At 38.6% G+C, this 21,646-nt stretch overlaps 1 long non-coding RNA gene across 2 annotated transcripts; it reads left to right on the top strand.

Annotated features, from left to right (window-relative positions):
• The first annotated feature begins 1,174 nt into the window (after positions 1 to 1,174).
• Positions 1,175 to 19,399, top strand: LOC114480423 (uncharacterized). Of its 2 annotated transcripts, XR_003676101.1 has the most exons (4): positions 1,175 to 1,266; positions 3,690 to 3,837; positions 17,216 to 17,317; positions 19,028 to 19,399. It is a non-coding gene; the product is annotated as an uncharacterized LOC114480423 (long non-coding RNA). The 2 variants fall into 2 exon arrangements; XR_003676102.1 differs by lacking the exon at positions 3,690 to 3,837.
• Positions 19,400 to 21,646: the final 2,247 nt, after the last annotated feature.

The following is a 21,646-nucleotide window of genomic DNA, read 5'->3' on the forward strand; positions in this document are numbered from 1 at the left end:
AAACTGTTTGATCACTAAGTAATTTAAAAAAAAAAACAATCTCACAATCAGCGGTAAAATACTGAACCTGGCAACCACTCTGAACTGTTGCGTTGACGTCACAACCCACTGTATTGACCAAAACAGTCAGAATAAATGTGTTTAATGGTGATTTAAGAGTTAATAATTAGTTACAGCCTGAAGGATTTGGTCTGTGGATGATTTAATGGATTCTAGAAGAAATTTGTTGCATAGAAATTAATTTATGATTAAATTATGATTGGTTTGTTCTCAGAAACAATAAAAAAAAATAAAAAAAAAGATCTAACGAAGAAACATTTCATGAACAGTGAGAGTAAAGTCAATGTGTAGAGCACATTAGATCCACAGTTGCTTTTGCTTTAATTAAAAAAAATGTTTATATAATTGTTATTTTTTTTTTTTTTTTTTTTTTTTTTTTTTTTTTTTTTAATTGAAAAAGGAAACTAAATTACGATGGAGCATTGTAGTCAGTTAAAAAAAAAAAAAAAATCCGTTTTCCGAATTGATGTTTTTTTTAAATCCGTTTTCCGAATTAAGATTTTTTTTCAATCCGTTTTCCGAATTAATATTTTTTTTAAATCTGTATTCCGAAATATATTTTTTTTGAATCCGTTTTCCGAAATAATATTTTTTTTTAAATCCGTTTTCCGAATTAATATTTTTTTTTTAAATCCGTTTTCCGAGATAATGTTTTTTTTAAATCCGTTTTCCGAATTATTTTTTTTTTTTAAATCTGTTTTCCGAATTAATTTTTTTTTCCTGTGGGTATTATCTCGTAATTTTTTATTTATTTTTTTAAACACAGAGACTGGTTCCGGGTCAGAGCTCATCACAATGGCGTCATCCACAGCGCTGGCTATTCATCCATGTATTGATTTTTACTTTTCGAGTTAGAATATAAAGATATTAAGGATTTGCAGTCGGCACAACTTTAACATTAGTGACGGACAGGTTGGAGTCCTGGTTGAATTCATTAGCAACCAACTACAATACTACGGGCAACTTCACGGATACCGGTGGATAATAATATTATTAATGATGTATTGGATTTTATTTAGAAACAGTAGGTGGCGGTAATGCGCTTTTTACTTTGCCAACTGCCATAAAACCCCAATAAAGAAGAAGAAGAACGAGAACGCCCCGCCCTCTTTCTTTCTCTGTTACTGGGAGAAGAAGAACACGGAGCTTCACTCTGACTCTGAGCCTCGTTTAACCGTCAAAGATCACTTTCTGTCAGGACTGAAGGTAAAAACACTACTTTCATGGTTTTACTGAAAGCCTCTGATGGTTTCAGACCGGTTTTAGAGCGCTTTGAGGCTGATTTGTAGGTTTCAGGGTAGTTTTCTCTGATGCTAACGTTAGCGTCCTGTCTGTGTTCATCATGTTAATGTTTAGACTCTATGATGAAGATGCAGTCATTGCTAATGTTCCTGTAGTTTATCATACGCAGCTGGAGCAGATCATCTCATTATTAAATATTAAATAGACCTGAAAGTTATTGATTTATTTTTGTTATTAAAGATAAAATAACATCTTGGTATTATTTCTATCATGTTTTTGGTTGTGTTGTAATGATCTTTAACCTACGGTGGCTGAGAAGTGCAAAACACATTTACAAATTCCACAACACTTGCAAAACTTTTACAAATGACCGCAACACATTGACAAATTAGTGCAAATGTTTTACAAATGCCACAACAAAATTACAATTTTGAAAACAAATATACATAATTATTTAAAAAAAAAAAAAGGCAAATAGCAAAACACTTACAAATGTTGAGACAGATTTACAAAGGCATATTGTAATTGTACAAGTGTTTCCATATTTGTTCATTTGTTTTGACCTTTTGTAAAAGTGTTGCAGTAATTTGTAAAAATATTGTGGTTGTTGACGTGTTGTGTGAACTCACAACGGAAAAGGAGAGGGGATTATTTTCAGAATAAAATACTCCGTGTTCAAGGCGGATTGACAGTGTCAAATAAAACGGAATTTGGAAAAAAATAAAATGGATTTTATAGGGCCCTACACACAGGAAGGATGTGGGCTTAAATCCAGAAGATGACAAAGTTCTTGGAGGGAAACAATCCATTTCTTCATCATTCATTGAAGTCTCCTAGATAATAAGAACTTTATACTTTTTGACTGAGTCTTTATATTTGCTCTTCACGTCAATTAATGGCAGGGAGAGTTTAGAGAATATTTCTTTAGAATGAGCGGTTCTATTAGGAACATAAACCTTGCAAATTATAAATAGATTATTGTCCACCTTTAACACCAAAATAATCCACCTTCCTTCTTCTGAAATAATAGATTCCAGTGTATCACCATTAAATCTATTAAACACAATTGCAACTCCAGCAGAGTGATTGGAGCAATGAGAAAAAAAACATAACTTCTCCCTAAGGCTGAACGATTAACCTTAATCACCGATATTTAGGTTTCCACTACTGCAGTAACGTAACCTCAGATGCTGGAAGTTTTTACTTCCGTCTCCTTCATTTTCTTAAATTCCTTGTTTTCCGCTTTAATGTTTTAAATTCCATATTTTTTTTAGAAAAATGAATCATTTTTTTAAAGAAAATAGATTTTAACTCCTGTGAGGAAACAAAATAAATACTAATAAATTTTAAAAAACTCAATTAAACAAACGTATGTCTGAAGTAAGATACAATTAAAAGGTAGATATAAATTGTAGTGACGGATTATTTTTAATTATGTCATATAAAGATGTATGAGAACAGCATTAATTTCACCCAGTTTCCTCTCAAGGATCAATGGTTTACTGAATTTGATCAGGTTTTGATCTTTAAACTAAGTTTTGATCAACTTAGTTTAAATTAACAATTTAAATTATCCTATCTTCTGTAGCTCTGATGTAACATTCTAATAACGTTTCTCCAACTGACTTTTATTTTGTAAACCGGAAGTTCCCACTGAAACGGTTGTACTTGAGGTAACTTGCTGACTGTGAATGTGTACCTACGAGGCGCGGACAAAAAGCTGGAATAAAAAGAACTAAAGGACAACACGGACTGAGTTATTCTTAGTTAACCAGGCACAACAGTTCGAACACTGAGCAGGTGAAGATGATTAAAGCTGATCACATTCTCACGGAGCACCGCTGCGCTACACGAAAAACGGGCGGAGCTTTACAGGCTCGGCAAAGTTAAACGGGCACTGGTGGCTCTGTAGTTAGGAGTCAGTGAAGATTTGTGTTGTTTTTAGACTGTGTTTGTGGTGATTTAAGCTGAGTTTAATGCAGCCAGGACAGGAGGAGGGAGTGGTGCTCCTAATAAGTGGTCCCCGGAAACATTTCCCCATTAAAAAAAAAGTTCCTTGCCCCACACTGACGGCGTTTCATGCCGATTATGTCCATTTCCGCGTTTAACCGTTTTCATTGGTCGATTTTGCGATTCCTTCCGCTATTACTTTAAGGCAGATTTTTTAGGACCCTAGGTAAGGTAAGAGTTTATTTCTTAGCTTGTTAGATCTTCTTTGATAACAATTTTCTTCTTAATGCTTCCACTCTCCCGGAAGATTATCCAGATCTTGTTCCTGGATGATCTCATTGTGAATTGTATGATGACGGGATGGGATGCATTTTCATTGGCTGCTCCAATTCTGTGCACCGTATCAACAAGAAAGCCCATTTTTTCCTTGTCTTCAGGTGTCAGTGATGCTAGAAGCTGCATGAGCTCTTGTTTGATGTCTTCACCTGTCGTCTCTCTGAAGTCGTGAATTGGTAGATTCCAATGCCTGCTGTAGCGCTCAGCATCCTCAATCCTCTGCTTCAGGGCTTTTGGTTGGTGTAGCAGGTAAGGGTGTGCACTAAACATCCATTCCAGCAGGTTTAGAGTTCAGCACTCGCTTATTTTGGTATCCCTTTTCAGCATGCCTTCTGCTGTAGTTAGCTAGCCCAATGCTAACTTCTCACACCGAGCTCAAGTTGAACAACAGTATTGTTTCCCGGCGCGGCTTGGTTTTATCACAAGTCTTATATGGACATAATGCACAGTTGTCATAAGGTTAAACTGTTCATATTTGGCGTGGTACAACTTATATTGGGCCCTATAAAATCCGCATTAACGGAATCGCGGACGGAATCACGGAATCGACCAATAAAAACGTTTAAACGCGGAAATGGACAAAATCGGCATGAAACGCCGTCACCGTGGTGCAAAGAACGTTTTTTTTTTAATGGGAAATGTTTCCAGGGACCGCTTATTAGGTGCACCGCCCTCTTTCCTCCTGTCCTGGCTGCATTAAACTCATCTTAAACCACTACAAACACCCTCTAAAACAACACAAATCATCACTGCCTGCTAAATACAGCTCTGTCCGTGTTTCGTGTAGCGCAGCGTTGCTCCGTGAAAACGTGATCAGCTTTAATCATCTTCCCCTGCTCAGTGTTCGAACTGTCATGCCTGGCTAACTAAGTTTGACATAATTTTATTCCATTTATCAAAATTTGATTTTGCTATTGGTAATGCCTGAAACAGGAACAAGAATCTTGGTAATACCATCATTTTTAGTGTTTCCACTCTGCTCAGTATTCCATCTGGTATTAGCTTCCATCCATATTTAAGTCCTGTTGTATTTTGTTTTCTAACACACCATTATTACTATTATACAGCTCTTCTAAGTTCATACTAATGTTAATACCCAAATATTTTATTTTCTGTGCGTCCCACCTAAGCTGATATTTATCTGAAGATCTTGACTAATTTGTTTCCCTATTACTATTGATTCTCACTTATTTTTATTCAGTTTATACCCTGAGACTGCACTATATTCACCAATTGTTTACATTAATTTATTGACGGATTCTTCTGGTGAAGTAAGATAGACAATTATGTCATCTGCATAAAGTGCCAGATTATGCATTTCCTTTCCTACCTGTAGTCCTTTGATATTTTTATTCTGTTTTATTGCCTCTAACACTTCAGTATATAAAGCAAATAATAGAGGGAAAAGAGGGTCTTTCTTTCTAGTTCCTCTTTGTATATTAAATCTTCTTGACACTGTATCATTTATTTTAACCTTTGCATATGGATTACTATAGATTGCCTGTGATCATGAGATAAATTTTTTATCCATTCTGAAGTAGTCAAGTATTTTAAACATATGAGGCAAACTCACTAAATCAAAAGCTTTCTCCGCATCTAGAGTTAATAGCAGCAGATCAGCATCTTGCTTTTGAGCATAGTCAATAAGATTTATAGTTCACCTTATGTTATCTGCCAATAACCTACCTGGAATGAAACCACACTGATCTGTGATAACTATATATTGAGTAATATTTTTTTAATCTTTTGGCCAATATTGATATTAGTTTGTAATCTGTGTTAAGAAGTGATATAGGCCTGTATGAGGAGCACTGTGTAGGGTCCTTTCCTTCTTCATGAGTAAGTGTGATAACTGCTGACTGCCATGTCTGAGCCCATGTATCAGTATCTATTGCATAATTATACGCATTAAGTAGTATGAGAATTATTTGTACTTCAAATTTTTTGTAAAATTTATTTGTAAATCCATCATCTCCTGGAGATTTTCCTGTTTTCAGTCCCTGAATGTGTTCTTCTCTAATTTGCTGTTATTGCCTTTATCAATGTAAAAATATTTTCTTCTGATACTTTTGATAAATTACATTTGTCCAAATATGTTTTCATTCGATTCTCATCTGCCTTAACTTCATGACTATATAATGTTTCATAGTATCTGGCAAACTCTTCTGCAATTTGTTCTTTATCTATAATTGTTTGCGATTGACCTACAGATAGTTTCATAATATAACCCTTCTTGATTTGTCTTTTAAGTTTATAGGCCAGAATTTTTAAGGATTTGTGTTCACTTTCATAATTTTCTTGTTTTGTAAACCTCATTAATCTTTCTCTCTTTACTGCCAGATTCCCTATGTTTATCCTCCATTATTTTAGCATCTATTAGTAGCTTTTTCCAACTGTGCCTCTCCTGCCTTCTTTTTGGTAGATGTATATGACCCTCATAACTGCTTTGGATCCTTCCTATAATATTATTGGATTTATATCCTCTGTATTATTTATTTTAACATATTCTGTTAGGACCTTTTGCCTCTTTTCTATGAACTTTGTATCTTGTAGAAGGGAATTATTTAATCTCCACAGAGTTTTACCTTTGCTGATTTTTAGTAATATTTAAGAGAGACCGTAGCATGGTCTGACATATTTATTGAACCAATACTGTAACTTTTAACCAGTGCCATGTCATTTTTAAACATAAAAAGGTAGTCTAATCTATTATATACTGCATGTCTACCAGAGTAGCATGTATATTCTCTCTTATTAGGGTTGGGTGCTCTCCATATGTCCTCCAGACCTATCTCAGAACATGCTCTTCTCATCATTTTTGCATTTTTTTCTGCTCTGTGTGTCTTAGCATTAGACGAGTCTAATTTTGGCTTCAATGTCATATTCAAATCTCCTCCAAATATGAAGACTCCTTTACTCCTTGATGTTATTAAATTTATAACAGTGATGTTGATAGGTTTTAAATATAGTGAGTCCCCAGGACCCACAGGTGGTGATTTGAGTGGGTCTCTGGGAAATTCAATGGGTCCCCAATAAAAAAATGTATTTCTTTCCATTTCTTATATTCTTCTATTTCTTAAATTGTAGTGTTAAACTCTCTTAATGGTGGTATGATATGGCTATAATTAGCCGATAATTCATGTATGTTCAAAATGTATCTGAAATTAAACAAATACAATTCAAATGAAAACAAAATGGTGTCTGTTGTACAAAAATAAGTTATCTATAAAAGTGCTGATTTTAACACAAACAAAACATTCTCATCACCATGACAGTCAAAAAATAAATTGTCACCAAAATCTTCTTGTCTGAACATCAACTAAATCAAATGAAGTCAATCACTATGAAACTTATAGCACAAAAATGTAACTTAACCAACAGTGCAAAGTCTGTTGAGAAAAATAAAATGTTGCAGATATGTTTGTGGTGTATTATAAGCAGCTAGTTAACTGGCTGATTGTTGTTGTAGCAGCTAAACTAGCATGTACTCAAGGTGATCATGTCTGCGCTGATTTAATGCGTAAAGGGGTCCGCTGACCGCTAGGTTTCTTTTGCTAGTTACTGTGACTTTAAACATAAGTTGTTGTTCACAATGTATCATACCTAGCAACATCACTGCTTACTACGAAGAAGTTTGTATCTTTGACTTAGGGCCCTATAAAATCTGTTTTATTATTTCCCAAATTCCATTTTTTCCCCCAAATTCCGTGTTTTTCACTTTATTTAAAAAAAATTTTTTTCTTAAATATTTATAATTTTTTAAAGAAAATGTTAGTTTTTCAATCAATCAATCAATCAATCTTTATTTGTATAGCGCCAAATCATAACCAATGGTATCTCAAGGCACTTTACAGTAGAGCAGTCTTAAGGACGGACTCTTCATTTTATGGATACACACATATGCATATATACGTATATACACATACATATGTATCCCACACCCAACATGAATTCATCATGTTTTACCTCCTGTGAGGAAACAAAATAAATACTAATAAATAAAAAACTCAGAATTAAACTAAAATGTATGTCAAAAATAAAGTAAGATACAATTAAAAGGTAGATGTAAATTGTAGTGACGTGGATTATTCTCACTGCTGCTTTTTAATTATTTATATGTCATATAAAGATGTATGAGAACAGCATTAATGTCACTATATTTCCTCTCAGGGATCAATGGTTTACTGAATCTGATCAGGTTTAATGATTAGGTTTTGATCAACTTAGTTTAAATTAACCTAATTTAAATTATCCTATCTTCTGTAGCTCCAACGGACTTTTATTTTGTAAACCGGAAGTTCCCACTGAAACGTTTGTACTTGAGGTAGCTTACTGACTGTGAATGTGAATCTATGAGACACGGACAAAAGGCTGGAATAAAAAGAACTAACAACAGGGACTGAGTTATTCTTAGTTAACCAGACACAACAGTTTGAACACTGAGCAGGTGAAGATGATTAAAGCTAATCACGTTTTCACGGAGCACCGCTGCGCTACACGAAGCACGGACAAAGCTTTCAGAGGGGAGGGCGGTGCACTTAATAAACGGTCCCTTGAAACATTTTGAAATGAAATCCGCGTTAACTGGCTAGTTGGCTAAACTAGCATGTACTCAATGGGATCATGTCTGCGCTAAGGTAATGCGTAAAGGGGTCCGCTGACGGCTAGGTTTCTTTTGCTAGTTACTGTGATTTTAAACATAAGTTGTTGTTCACAATGTGATTTTTTTTCATTGGGGAAAAAATGAGGTGCATCCCTGATACGCATGGATAGTGGATTTACTACGTCCTTTTAGATTTTTATGCGTCAGGGGCGCAGGATGCGTACCTAGCAACATCACTGCTATAAGCGGATCCATGAGCTCTGGACCTGCTTCTGGAGGATGATAAACATTTAAAAAGGTTATGTCAATATTTTCTATTTTACCCACTATCAACACAAACCTACCCTCTTTATCTATAGCACAGTTCTGTTTTTCAAAACCAACATGGGATTTAATAATTAAAATAAACTTCGAGCTGAGCTATACGAACTATAGAAAACATGACTTTGTGTTATTTTCTTTACATTTTCGTGTTTTTCCCTAAATGAGTTTTTTTGTAGGAAAAGTATGTTCCCTTTATCTCTTTCCAACTGAAGTAAGATTTTCTTTCTCTTGACCACATTATTTACTATTAACATTTAGTGATATTATGTTTAGCGAACTCATAAAGCAGGCGACAAGTACGCAAACATTTTAACCTTTTTGAGACCTGGTAGAGCATACCATATCTGAATTTATGTGAAAAGATGGCAAGGAGTGAAAAGAAAAAGAATAAAAAAACACATTATAACAAACATTACATAAACTGAAGTAAGAAACATCAGCTCCAAAGATCTGGTTTCAGCAACCATTTATGTTTATATGGTTGTCAAGGCGTTCAATAAATCGCCTCAAAGATATAATAAACTAAAATTCCTCAATTTATTTGTAGCAGTTTTATTTTTTTTATTTATTTATTCAGTTTATTTCCGACATGGTTACATTCACTTTTTTTTTTTTTTTTTCTTTTTTGTACATGCCGAAAAAGGAGACGAGAGAAGCAGTTTGCTTATCCGGGTCCCGTCCCCTGTTTTACCATCGCAAATTTACATGGGTTTACATGTCTCTCTGGTCAAAACATTCTTGATTTCTTCTGAACGTCCTTTTTTGTGTATTCTCATCTGTAGTCAGTGTTGTCCTCTATCTTTGTTCGTGTTGGCCTTGTTCCCTGCCAGACGTTGTTAGCATTCCTCTCTGTTATCATTTTTCTTTGGCAGCAGATGGCAGGAGTTGATGTTGTCAGGGTTCAGGACAATGTCCTTCGACTTCAGGTAGTCAATGACCTGTTGTTCAATCGATTTTGTTTCTTCGTCACTCCTGGGTTTTATCTTTAGGCCTGTGATGATGACATCTTTCTCTCTTTCCTTTTGTTCCAGCTGTTCAACCCTCGCGTTCAACAATTTTATCTCTTCAGCATTTCTTTCATTCTTTTCTTTCAGTACCTTTGTTTCGCTTTGTAGTCTCTGTATCCCCATTTATTAAATCATTATGTTGGGGTTTTGACAGTTCAACGCAGGGTACAAGTAAATCATATTTGATGTAAAAATTCTAATAGACATGAAGTAATTTTATCTTTTAACAATCTCCTGCACTCAGATGAACCCATCTCATTTTTTGTTTATACACTAGCACCATATAGTCAATAGACAGAGGTGCGTTATACATAAATATATGCGCATTTAAAAGCATAACACTTGGGGAGAAGGAGACACGTATTTATCAAGAAAAAAAGAATAGATTCAATCATGTCCACACGTAATCTCCATCCCATAGAAAGACAGAAGAGTTCAGAGGGAGAATAGTTCAGTCACTTACAGCTCCATAGATTTATCATAATGTCTGCATGTTATTGTGCACCTCTCTCTCCTTCACCGGTGCGTCTGTGCTGCAGCTCTTCTCTCCATTCTCCATCCGACCTGTAAACACCTCTCCGCTCCAGCTCTTTTCGTGCTATTGTTGCGCTGCTGTATGTGGTTGATGTGCCATCCTTATTGAAAACGCAGAGCTTTGCTGGTGCGAGGACATGTGACTTGACCTCTCGCAACTCTCTGTATGCAGCCCTCTGCTGTTTCACCTTTGATGTTAAGTCATGATCCAGGTAGATGTGGGCCTCCTCAATGCAGAGCTCCTTCTTTGACCTCGCCGCCCTTAATAGTACTTGCTTGATGTCATAGTTGGCAAATGCACAATAATAGGTCTTGTGGCACGGTTGTCTTCCTTTAATATGCCAATTCTATGTGTTCTGTTGACGTGCAGCTCTTACTCTACATGCAGTGTCTTTACACAGTGTCTGTATTAACTTGATCACATCATTACCTTCACTCCGCTCCGGTACGTTGTAGATGCACAAGTTTTGCTGTGATTTATTCTCCAAATAGTCGATCTGTTCTCCCATTTCAGAAATGCAACCGCTGAGATCTTTTATTGTTTTATTTTGTTGGGATTTTTCATCCTCTTTTTTTTTTTTTTTTTAATTTAGTGAACAATTTAGCAAATGAGTTCCAAGTAGGCAGGGCCCTTTAAAATACATTTTATTTTTTCCAAATTTCGTGTTTTCCACGTAATTTTTTTAAATTCAGTTTTTTAGAAATATTAATCAATTTCTGTGTTTTATTTTTTTGAGTTCCGATTATTGTCAGGCAAAGGATTGCGTTTTTACCATTTTTCGCAATTATCGACACAATGAAAATAAACGGAGATATATGGATTTTTTTGCTTTTTCAAAAATGCTTTAACATTAGAACAAAATAAATTAATAAAAGTTTGAAATGTATTAAATAATCAATAAATAACAAACAAAAACTAAATACCATCATAAAATAATAACATACATAAATTGGTGATTTAACATTTAAACAGAAGAATTATTGTATTGTTATTTAGCAAAAGTAATACTATTTACTGTAAAATACAATCTGTTATTAAAACTAAACTCTTATTCTATATATGGTTAATAATAATAATAATAATAATAAGTATCGGTTTTATGTTGCAACAGCCAGAGCGTGCTTTGTTTACCCAGCGCGTAGCACTTTCTCTTTACTCTCACTTCACCTCGTGGTTTACAACAGCCTTGTAAATTGCAACACTTTCTAGAAACTTCAATCAGTGGAGTGGATTTACACTTGTACCTTTATGTGGACAAACTGGGAGGGATGATTGTCGCAAAGATGTTGAATCCTATTGGTGCCTTTGGCAGCAACGTTTCTCCGACATGTTTTGCATATTGGCTACCCGTCGGCTCTTACTGCGCCCTGGTTGTCTTTAGCATATCCAAAATAGTCCCACACTGCTGACTTTATTTGTTTTCTGGGTGAATGCAACTCAGGGAGTGCTGCTCCTGGTTCTGCCATCATTCAGAGGTGAGTGGATGCGCTCTTTGTGCAGTGCTGCGCTATTCCCGCTGACACTTACCTCCGCTGTCACGGAGTGAGCCGTGACGCTCACACAATAACCACAGTTAGTTACTGACCTCAGCATCTATGCAGGGAAAGGCCTACCAGCATATGTGTTTGTTGGTTAGCAGCAAACTCACCACCATGGTCACAGGAGCACTTCCATTTTCAGGAAACCAGAGGGACTAACCCAACTCATGTAAATAGGGGTGTTGGGTCAAACCATTTGTACAGGGGTGTTTGTGTAATTTTTGTTTGTTTTGGATTTTAAAAACATTTAAGGTGAATTAATTTACATGAAGTTATTATGTATGATTGAGTAATTAAGGTTTGTTGTTTTGTGTGTTGCTTGTATGATTATTTGGTTTGTTATTAAGTTAATTGATTTTAGATGGGGTTTGGTTTGTCTGTGGGAGGAGTTACAGTTAGAGGCTGCCTATAAAGGGAGCACAGCCTCAGTTGCTAGAGAGGACCCTGAGTGAGCAGACCTGTTAAAACTGATGGCAACAAACAGAGGGTAAAGTCCATGTTCAGGATTTGCAAAAATATAGCCTGGCATCTCAATGCCCTTTTCTTTTTGTTTTGCTCAAGTTTTTGGTTTTCTGTTTTGGGGGTTTCACTCTAAATATATTGCACCTGACAAGGAACAAAAATAAATAGAAAAAGCTTGAAACGTATTTCTACTCTCGAGTCTGTCTGTCCCCTCCGCTGCCGGTCATCCTTACCACATTTGGTGTCAGAAGTGGGATGAAGGAGGTGGACTGAAGAAGGACAGGCAATAATAGAGAAAGAAAAAAAAAAAAAAAAAAATGGAGACCAGGAAGAAAAGACCTGAAGAGAGCGCTGCTGAGGTGACAGAGGTCAGTGGGCAACCAACTGCAGGTGAAGCACTTAGTCACCTTGGAAAAATGTTTGAGTCTTTCATGGAGGTCCAGCGAGCCAGAGATGAGCGGATGGAGAAGGAGTCAACCAGACAAGCCAAGCAGTTCCAGGTTCTCAACCACCAGGTGGTTCAGCTACAATTGGACTTGGAAGCGACCAGAGAGAGAGCAAGGACACCTCAACCACCTCCATCCCGCCCCACAACGCCAGAGCCACCAGCAGTTAACCCCAGGGGTCGGGCCTACGAGCTAAAGATGGCCAAGCTTGAGGACTCTGACAATATTGAGCACTACTTGACCACTTATGAGCGCCTCGCAAGGGTGTATGAGTGGCCGAAGGAAGAGTGGGCCATTCACTTGATTCCGCTGCTGACAGGCAAAGCACGCAGTGCATTTGTGGCTATGGACCCAGACAGCACAACAGATTATGACCTGCTCAAAGAAGCTGTGCTGAAAAAGTACGAAATAAACTCAGAGACTTATCGCCTACAGTTCCGTGCCATGGAGACCAGCCCAACAGAGACACCACAAGAACTTTACATTCGCCTCAAAGACCTCTTCTGCAAATGGACCAGGTTCGAGCAGTGCACTAAAGAAGGCCTGATGGAGACGATGGTGCTGGAACAGTATCTGCGTGTCCTCTATCCTGAATTAAAGATCTGGGTGAAAGAGCACAGTCCAGCGACAGCAGCAGAGGCAGCCAAGCTGGTGGAAAACTTTGTGGCGGCGCACAGGGGCCCAAGGACCTATCGCTACGCTGGGGTGATCGACAAGCAAGCCTGGGGTAAGTCTGATGGTGTTGGTAGGGATGGCTCTGATGCTAGATTTAGTCATAAAAGCAAAGCTCCACCCCCCTCCCTGAACAGGCCCAAACCCTTAGTCTGTTTTGAGTGTGGCAGGGAAGGTCACAAGAGTCCAGCTTGCCCTCTTCGAAAGTCAAAATATAGTAATCTCTGCTATGTGCCCAGCCCCTCCCCACCCCTAAAAATCTGCCAACTTAAAGATCCCATCATCACCATAGAACTTAATGGTAAACCAGTTACAGCCCTCATAGACACAGGATGTTCTCAGTCATTGGTTGAGGCAGAAATAATTTCTCCCAAGGAATGTAATTTTGGTGAAACTGTTGAAGTTTGCTGTGTGCATGGTGATAGGACAGAGTACGATACGGCAGATGTGTATGTGAGAGTTAGTGACCAGACCTTTCTTCTAAGAGTGGGAGTGGTGCCAAAGTTACCCTATCCAGTGCTGTTAAGGCAAGACTTTCCCTTATTACCAGAGCTGGTGGGTAACACTGCTTGGTGTGGTGTAGTTACCAGAGCCCAAGCTAAAACAGAACAGCAATCACACCTCTCAGAATTGCCTTACTTTGAGGCTGATGTCCCGGTTGAGTCTAGACAGGCAAGGGAGATGCGTTGTGAGAGGCGCAGGAAGGATGTTGGTGAGATGATAGGGCATGCCAACATGCAGCCAAACACTGATGCGACACACCCAGATATTACTGAGTGTTCAGTACAGACTTAGCAGAGGAACAACGTCAGGATGCCACACTTGTCCCTTGCTTTAAGAGAACTGCAGATAGTTCAGATAATTATTCTTTGCTGGGCAGGGATAAATATGTAGTGGAGAACAATTTTTTATATCGAAAGAGTGAAGAAGGTCTCCAACTGATTGTTCCTAAAAAGAATAGACATGAAGTTTTAGAACTTGGACACTCAATCCCATGGGCGGGACATCTCGCTTGCATGAAGACTTTACAAAGAATCAGCAAGAGGTTCCATTGGCCAGGTCTGTATGAGGATGTTAAAAACTTTTGCAAGTCTTGTCCCCAATGCCAGAAGACAGGTGGGAAAGCTCTTGCTCCAGCCCCTTTGATTCCCCTACCAGTTTTAGACACTCCATTTGAGAGAATTGGGGTGGGCATAGTGGGTCCCTTGGAGAGGAGTAAGGCAGGGAATAGATTTATTTTGGTAATTTGTGATTATGCCACGAGACACCCAGAGACTTTCCCCTTACGTGACATAACGGCAAAACATGTTGCCACTGCTATGCTCCAGTTCTTTTCAAGAGTGGGTATTCCCCGGGAGGTGTTAACAGATCAAGGCCCAAACTTCATGAGTCGCACTCTCAGGCAGGTTTACAACCTCTTAGGTATCAAACGCATCAGAACGACCCCATACCACCCACAGACCGACGGACTTGTCGAAAGGTTCAATCAGACTCTGATCAGCATGCTCAAGAAGTTTGTTTCAGAGAATGCTAAAGACTGGGACCAGTGGTTGCCATACCTGATGTTTGCATACAGAGAAGTTCCGCAGGCATCCACAGGCTTCTCACCGTTTGAGCTCCTGTACGCACATCATATTCGTGGGCCACTGGACGTCCTCAGAGAATCTTGGGAGGGAGAGATGCCGAACAAGATGGATGTCATCTCCTTTGTGATGAAGATGAGGGAGAAGCTCTCAACAGCAGCGGGACTGGCACAGCAGAACCTGCGGGAGGCCCAGAAGAAGCAGCAGTCTTGGTATGACCGTGCAGCCCGTTCCCGCACATTCCAGCCAGGTGATCGAGTGCTGCTGTTGCTGCCCAGCTCTGGCAACAAATTACTTGCAAAATGGCAGGGTCCGTACGTCGTATCAAGGAAAATGGGGCCAGTGACTTATGAAATTGATATGCCAGATCGTCGGAAGCAGCACCAGGTGTTCCATGTCAACATGCTGCAGGTGAGCCATGGACCGCTACGCCCTGTGGCTTATATTAGTCGCAAACTCCTACCAAGGGAGTGTAACTACTCCACCATTGAGAAGGAGTGCCTGGCAATCAAGTGGTCCTTGGACTCTTTCAGGTATTACCTGATGGGTCGTAAGTTTGTATTGGAAACGGACCACAAAGCACTGTCATGGTTGGGGCGTATGAGAGACACAAATGCACGTATAACCAGGTGGTTCTTGGCTATACAGCCTTTTGACTTTCAGGTGTTGTACCGTTCTGGGAAATTGAATTGCACTGCAGACTTTCTCTCCAGAGTGCCACAGGGGGCATCTCGAGAAGGGGGGGGAAATGTCACGGAGTGAGCCGTGACGCTCACACAATAACCACAGTTAGTTACTGACCTCAGCATCTATGCAGGGAAAGGCCTACCAGCATATGTGTTTGTTGGTTAGCAGCAAACTCACCACCATGGTCACAGGAGCACTTCCATTTTCAGGAAACCCGAGGGACTAACCCAACTCATGTAAATAGGGGTGTTGGGTCAAACCATTTGTACAGGGGTGTTTGTGTAATTTTTGTTTGTTTTGGATTTTAAAAACATTTAAGGTGAATTAATTTACATGAAGTTATTATGTATGATTGAGTAATTAAGGTTTGTTGTTTTGTGTGTTGCTTGTATGATTATTTGGTTTGTTATTAAGTTAATTGATTTTAGATGGGGTTTGGTTTGTCTGTGGGAGGAGTTACAGTTAGAGGCTGCCTATAAAGGGAGCACAGCCTCTGTTGCTAGAGAGGACCCTGAGTGAGCAGACCTGTTAAAACTGATGGCAACAAACAGAGGGTAAAGTCCATGTTCAGGATTTGCAAAAATATAGCCTGGCATCTCAATGCCCTTTTCTTTTTGTTTTGCTCAAGTTTTTGGTTTTCTGTTTTGGGGGTTTCACTGTAAATATATTGCACCTGACAAGGAACAAAAATAAATAGAAAAAGCTTGAAACGTATTTCTACTCTCGAGTCTGTCTGTCCCCTCCGCTGCCGGTCATCCTTACCACATTCGCGCAGTGTTGTGCTCTGACCATAGACTGGAGAGTGCTTTGCCTCCCGAGTCTGGCAACACCAGACATATCTGCGGTTTACCGTGGTTCTAAAACCCCCACGGTTAACCTACCGCGGCCGAAAATATTAGCGGTCTTTGAAAAACTGGTTAATTTTTACATCCCTAGCGGCAGCCAATGAGAAGGTTGTCTTTTGGGGTTTTATTAACTAAAATAATTAATTATAAGGCACAGACAGCACGCAGACGTACAATTTTTTCAGAAATGATTACTTTTACGATATACTCTGATACTAATAATAATGGTTTTTTTTAATTAAAGAAAATAATTAGAGTACCCCAGCTTTAACTTGTCATGTGGCAGTAGATTGATGCTCTACTTTCCATACATGACAAATGACCTTTCATCTAAAATAGTTTAAAGTAGGGATGTTCCAATCTGATATAGATATCTGATACCGGTCCAATATCAGCAAAAAACTAGTATCACGTTATATAGGCCTGCTTCTAGAATCTGTTATATAAGCACTCTGATCCAATCAGTTCATTCCATAATCCGCTCCAGCTCTTCTAATAAATAGGTCAGTTTTTCTCATCCCTGCTGTTGCTGAATATTGTTCTTTGTTTGAGTATCACTGGGTCAATGTTTTTCTAACATTCTACACTACAAAATAATATATCTTCATATCTGAAGTGATAAAGTAGTATTGGGACAGCCCAAGTTGAAAAAGAGTGGCTAATGACCTGAGAGTTCCTCCCTCCTCTGCAATCATGTCGTTCATTCTTCCTGCAGAACAAAGTCAAACTGTTTCCACTGAAGACTTTCATTTACAAATCTATGGGCATTTAAATTCTTAAGCTACAAAATCAAAGCATTTTCCTCCACATCATGTGATCTCTGAACAAACTGATCATTTTAGTCAATTTCAAAGTGATAACACTGCAGTGGAGTGATGAATATTTCGAGATCCTTCACGTTCATTCTGTCCTGTTCATCCTTCAGGTGGAGCTGATTCCATGCTGATGTTGCAGGTGAATGGAGGCGTCTGAAGGAGGATTGTGGAACCACTCAGCTGTGACAGCAAACATGGACTACTCAGAAAAGGTGAGAAATGAGTTGATTGAAGTCTTTCAGCAAATGTGGAACAAAAGCAGTGAATATGGAACCAGTGAAGGACACCTTTAAAGCTGAACATAATTAGGGCACTATAAAATCTCCAATAACACAAGATTAAGTCCATATATTTGTCACTAGTAGAGGTCGACCGATATGGGATTTTCAAGGGCCGATGCAGATACCGATTTAAAAAAAAAAAATAAAAAATTCAGCCGATGGGCGAAATCTTAAGCCGATTTTAGAAGCAGAAGCAGACAGGGGGCCTTGGGATTGGGGGTTGGGGACGGTGGCGGGGTGCACTGGGTCCTCGGCTCCATGGGGATTTTTCAGATTTGTATGTGGGGGGCGGTGGCTGCCCCTCGGCTTGGGGTCTTGGGGGGCGTCTGGGTGGCTGCCTGGCCTTGGGGGGTGGCCTGGGGCTCCTTGGCCATGTCGGTGATTGGGCAGTGTCTCTGCTTTCAGCTTGTGGGTGTGTCTCAAGTGTGGGCGTGAAGTGGAATGACATAGACAACAGAGGGAATTCCTAAACATAGAAAAATGCCTAATAATTAATTCTACATATTTCAAAACATCTTTTCAACATCATATCTTAATATATCATGTATTATGAGACAGTTTGATACCAGGCACGGATGAAAAATAGCATAGTTAGTACTTCATAAACTGGAATGTCAAAATTCATGTTAGGCTTTTTCTTTACCATATAGTTAAGTGTAAATACCTTAAACTAAGCTTTGTGATGTTTTCTAGTATTTCAAGCACCTTTTAAATGATGAAACATTTTAAAATAGCATTCTGTTGGTTATTGAATTACTGAATGGTTCTGCAGGAACCATTCCAATAATGTTTTCTTTTGTGACTTTTCAAACATAGTACAGTTTCTTTGTTCTCATTTGAGCGGGAAACAGAAAGCTGGTGTTATTCCAACAACCTATGGGACTTCTGGAGGTGATAAATCCGCAGGGTGTCGGAGCTCAGAGTTTGAAAAATTAGCATGTAAATGTTGACTGATGGTTTCCTTTTGATCGTAATGTGAAAGAGAGGCAATAACAGGAGCGAACTCTTCTTGGATTCTCCTGTTTCTTTTTTCGGACAGGAAGTGGGAGAAGGTCCCCCTGTTGGCATGTTTGCATTTCACAGTGGGAGACAGACCTTCTGACTCCGTTGAATGGCTAGACAAGTATCTCGGTCAGAGTTCAACTTGGAGGATTTGATTCCCTACAACATACATTGGTCTCCGATGCACTGGCATGCCTTGGGATGTGGGATAAAACTTGTATTGGGCTTAACCTTAGACACGTTGATCCCAAATACCTACTATGGGTATTACCACTCACTCCTTCCCTCTGTCCACAGCCACCACCATTATACCCAAGCTTCACACTTATCACCAGACTGGCTTGATTACACAACACAATAAGCACAAAATGCACAACTACAACTTCACATCTCACTCTCACTTTAAAGTAATCAACTCTTCCCCACCCTTTCCATTTCTTGCCTTGAGTCTCTCCTCCATGCTTTTTTTAATTGGTCATGGTAATACTGTATACCACGGTATAACTGTATCAAAATTTGGACACCACCCAGGCCTAGTCTGATCCATCTTTAACAGCCACTGTTTTTTCTAGGGAACACATTTAGAAATACATATTTGTTTGGTTCCTTCTCTGTGTTTAATCTCTAACTGTTCTACAGGACTCTGGAAGCCAGAACAAAGTGACACCTCAACGCTCTCAGGACAAAGAAGCTCAGCCAAAACAAAGAAACAAATCTAAGAGAAAAACTTCAGCCACAGAGGAAAGACTTCAACAGCAAAGCCAAGCTGGAGTTAAAGCACATACATGTGACCAGTGTGGAAAGGCCTTTACCTTTAAATCACAGCTCACTAGACATCAACTAATCCATTCTGGTGAAAAACCGTTCAGCTGTGACGAGTGTGGAAAGGCTTTTAACCACAATTCTAACTTAATTACACACAAAGTCATTCATACTGGAGTTAAAAAGTTTAAATGTGACGAGTGTGGAGAAGCTTTTACATTTAAGCAGAGCTTGAAACGCCATCAGCTTATTCACAGTGGAGAGAAACCACACACGTGTGATGAATGTGGGAAGGCCTTTACTCGAAAATGCCACTTATTAGTGCATCAATGTATCCACAGACAATCTAAACTGTACAAATGTGAGGAATGCGGAAAGAGTTTTAGTCAATCTGGACACCTCAGTCAACATGTCCTCATTCACCGTGGAATAAAAGCTCACAGATGTGAACAGTGTGCAAAGGTTTTTACACGAAGGTCTTCTCTAACGATGCACATGAAGACTCACTCCAGAACAGAGTTGTATCGCTGTGACCACTGTTGGAAAATATATAAACAGAAACATAACCTCACCCACCACCTGAGATCTCACACTGGACATGAAGTGTGTCCCTGTGACCAGTGTGACAAAGTTTTTACAACATATCATCAGTTAAAATATCACCAAGTCAGCCACTCATCAGAAAGACCTCATAAATGTGACACATGTGGAAAATCTTACAAGTGGAAATCTGAACTTAATCGACACCAACGAGTTCATGAGAAGAATGTTTTCAGATGTGACAAGTGTGAGAAGACCTTCAGCACTTCATCTGTTCTCCACTCACATCTCTGTGTTGATGGAGACATGGAGCAGGAATCATCTTCAGATCCCAGCGACACACGTATGGTGACGACACCTTCTGGTTCCAGTGTTGGACTGAAGAACCCAGAGATCAGGCTGCACAGGATTCCAACATAAACTTGTCAGCTGGAAAATGGACACCAACAGTTCAGGAAGTTGTTGATCTTTGAAGGTCTGGTCTGAAAAAAAAGATCAATACAATGATCAGTTGGAAAGGAAGCAGGAATAAGTTTCCCTTTGTTCAGTTTCTATACAGGATATACATTCTATAGCTTCTGTATTTATACATGATGCATATGAAGAATGATTCACATTATTATTATGATACACTAATGACAGATTCTATATCAGGGCTGTCAAACTAATTTTAGTTGAGTGTTCAAATACGGACTAGTTTGGGGTCCAAAGGGCTGCAGATTATAGGAAAACCAGCCCTAGTTTGTACTTCCACCTATAAATGTAAGTATGTAAGGCACCAACAATACAATAAGTGACAGATATCAGTCCCTGTAGGATCTTAGAGAGCAACTTTGCTTTAGTTTTGGAAAATGTTGTTGTATAATTTAAGGAAATCTGCAGGATTTAAAAAAAAAATTAAAATAATTAGTTCCTGCAACAATGAGTTTAAAATGACTCCCATCATGTGATGTCAGCATGGGAAAACTGTGAGCTCTGCTAATATTGTGGCGTTTACTTAAATTATTTGTTTTTTGAGAGGCTGAGAACTCTACAACTGAATTAGTTTATAATTTACACAATTGTTCATGTTTTCTTTGTCATTTTTACTTTCTCCTGCCGGCTGAACTAGATGCCCTACAGGGCCAGATTTGGCCCCCGGTTCTTGAGTTTGACACTGATTCTATATGAATGATAGTCTGTGATGTCCATGTGTTTGTATACTGTACATAATAATCATTAGTGACCTTCTCTACAGTCTATAAAAACTAGTGACATACCAATAGATGTAATAATCAGATCCTAACTTCTAGATCAATATACATGCTGTGTTAATGCAGACCATCTTCATCCATGTACCTTTGAATCTGTTTCTTTTCTCTGTGTTTGTAAAGGGATTCATATTAGTAATGAGTTTTAAATTAGTATCTTATTTTTCTTGATTTTAGATCTAATTGTTTCATGTAAAGTATATTTTGCAGTTGAAGTGAATGTGATCAAATGGTTCCTGACAGGGAAACCCTGCCTAAAGCCTGTGAATGGATCATGCAGTGTGCTGAATGATTATCAGGGGAAGGGGAGCCCAAAGTATCCAAACACTCCCATTTTATCACTATTTACATTTCTATCAACACTTTGATTACAGCTCATAGATTTATTCTGATATTTGTAACTCTGAACTGTTTTTTTCCTGTCCAGACTTTCTTTAGAAGTTAGAATTCCTTGTAATGTAAAGTTTGTATCAATGTAAATGTAATGATATCAAATGCCCAGGGAATCTTTGTTCCTTTGAATAAATGTGTGTTATTGTCTGTGCTGGATTTCTTTGAACAGAGAAACATGTCAGAGTGAGGGAGAGCTTTTCATTGGATAGAACATAATCCTCCATCAAACACGCATGGTTCCCATGAGAAGAACATGGAGCAGATGTTGGAAGGTTCCTCTGGAAACTGAGTGTTGAAGGAGTTTAAAAATTGA

Source organism: Gouania willdenowi, chromosome 18, assembly GCF_900634775.1.
Source record: "Gouania willdenowi chromosome 18, fGouWil2.1, whole genome shotgun sequence".
NCBI classification, from domain to species: Eukaryota; Metazoa; Chordata; class Actinopteri; order Blenniiformes; family Gobiesocidae; genus Gouania; species Gouania willdenowi.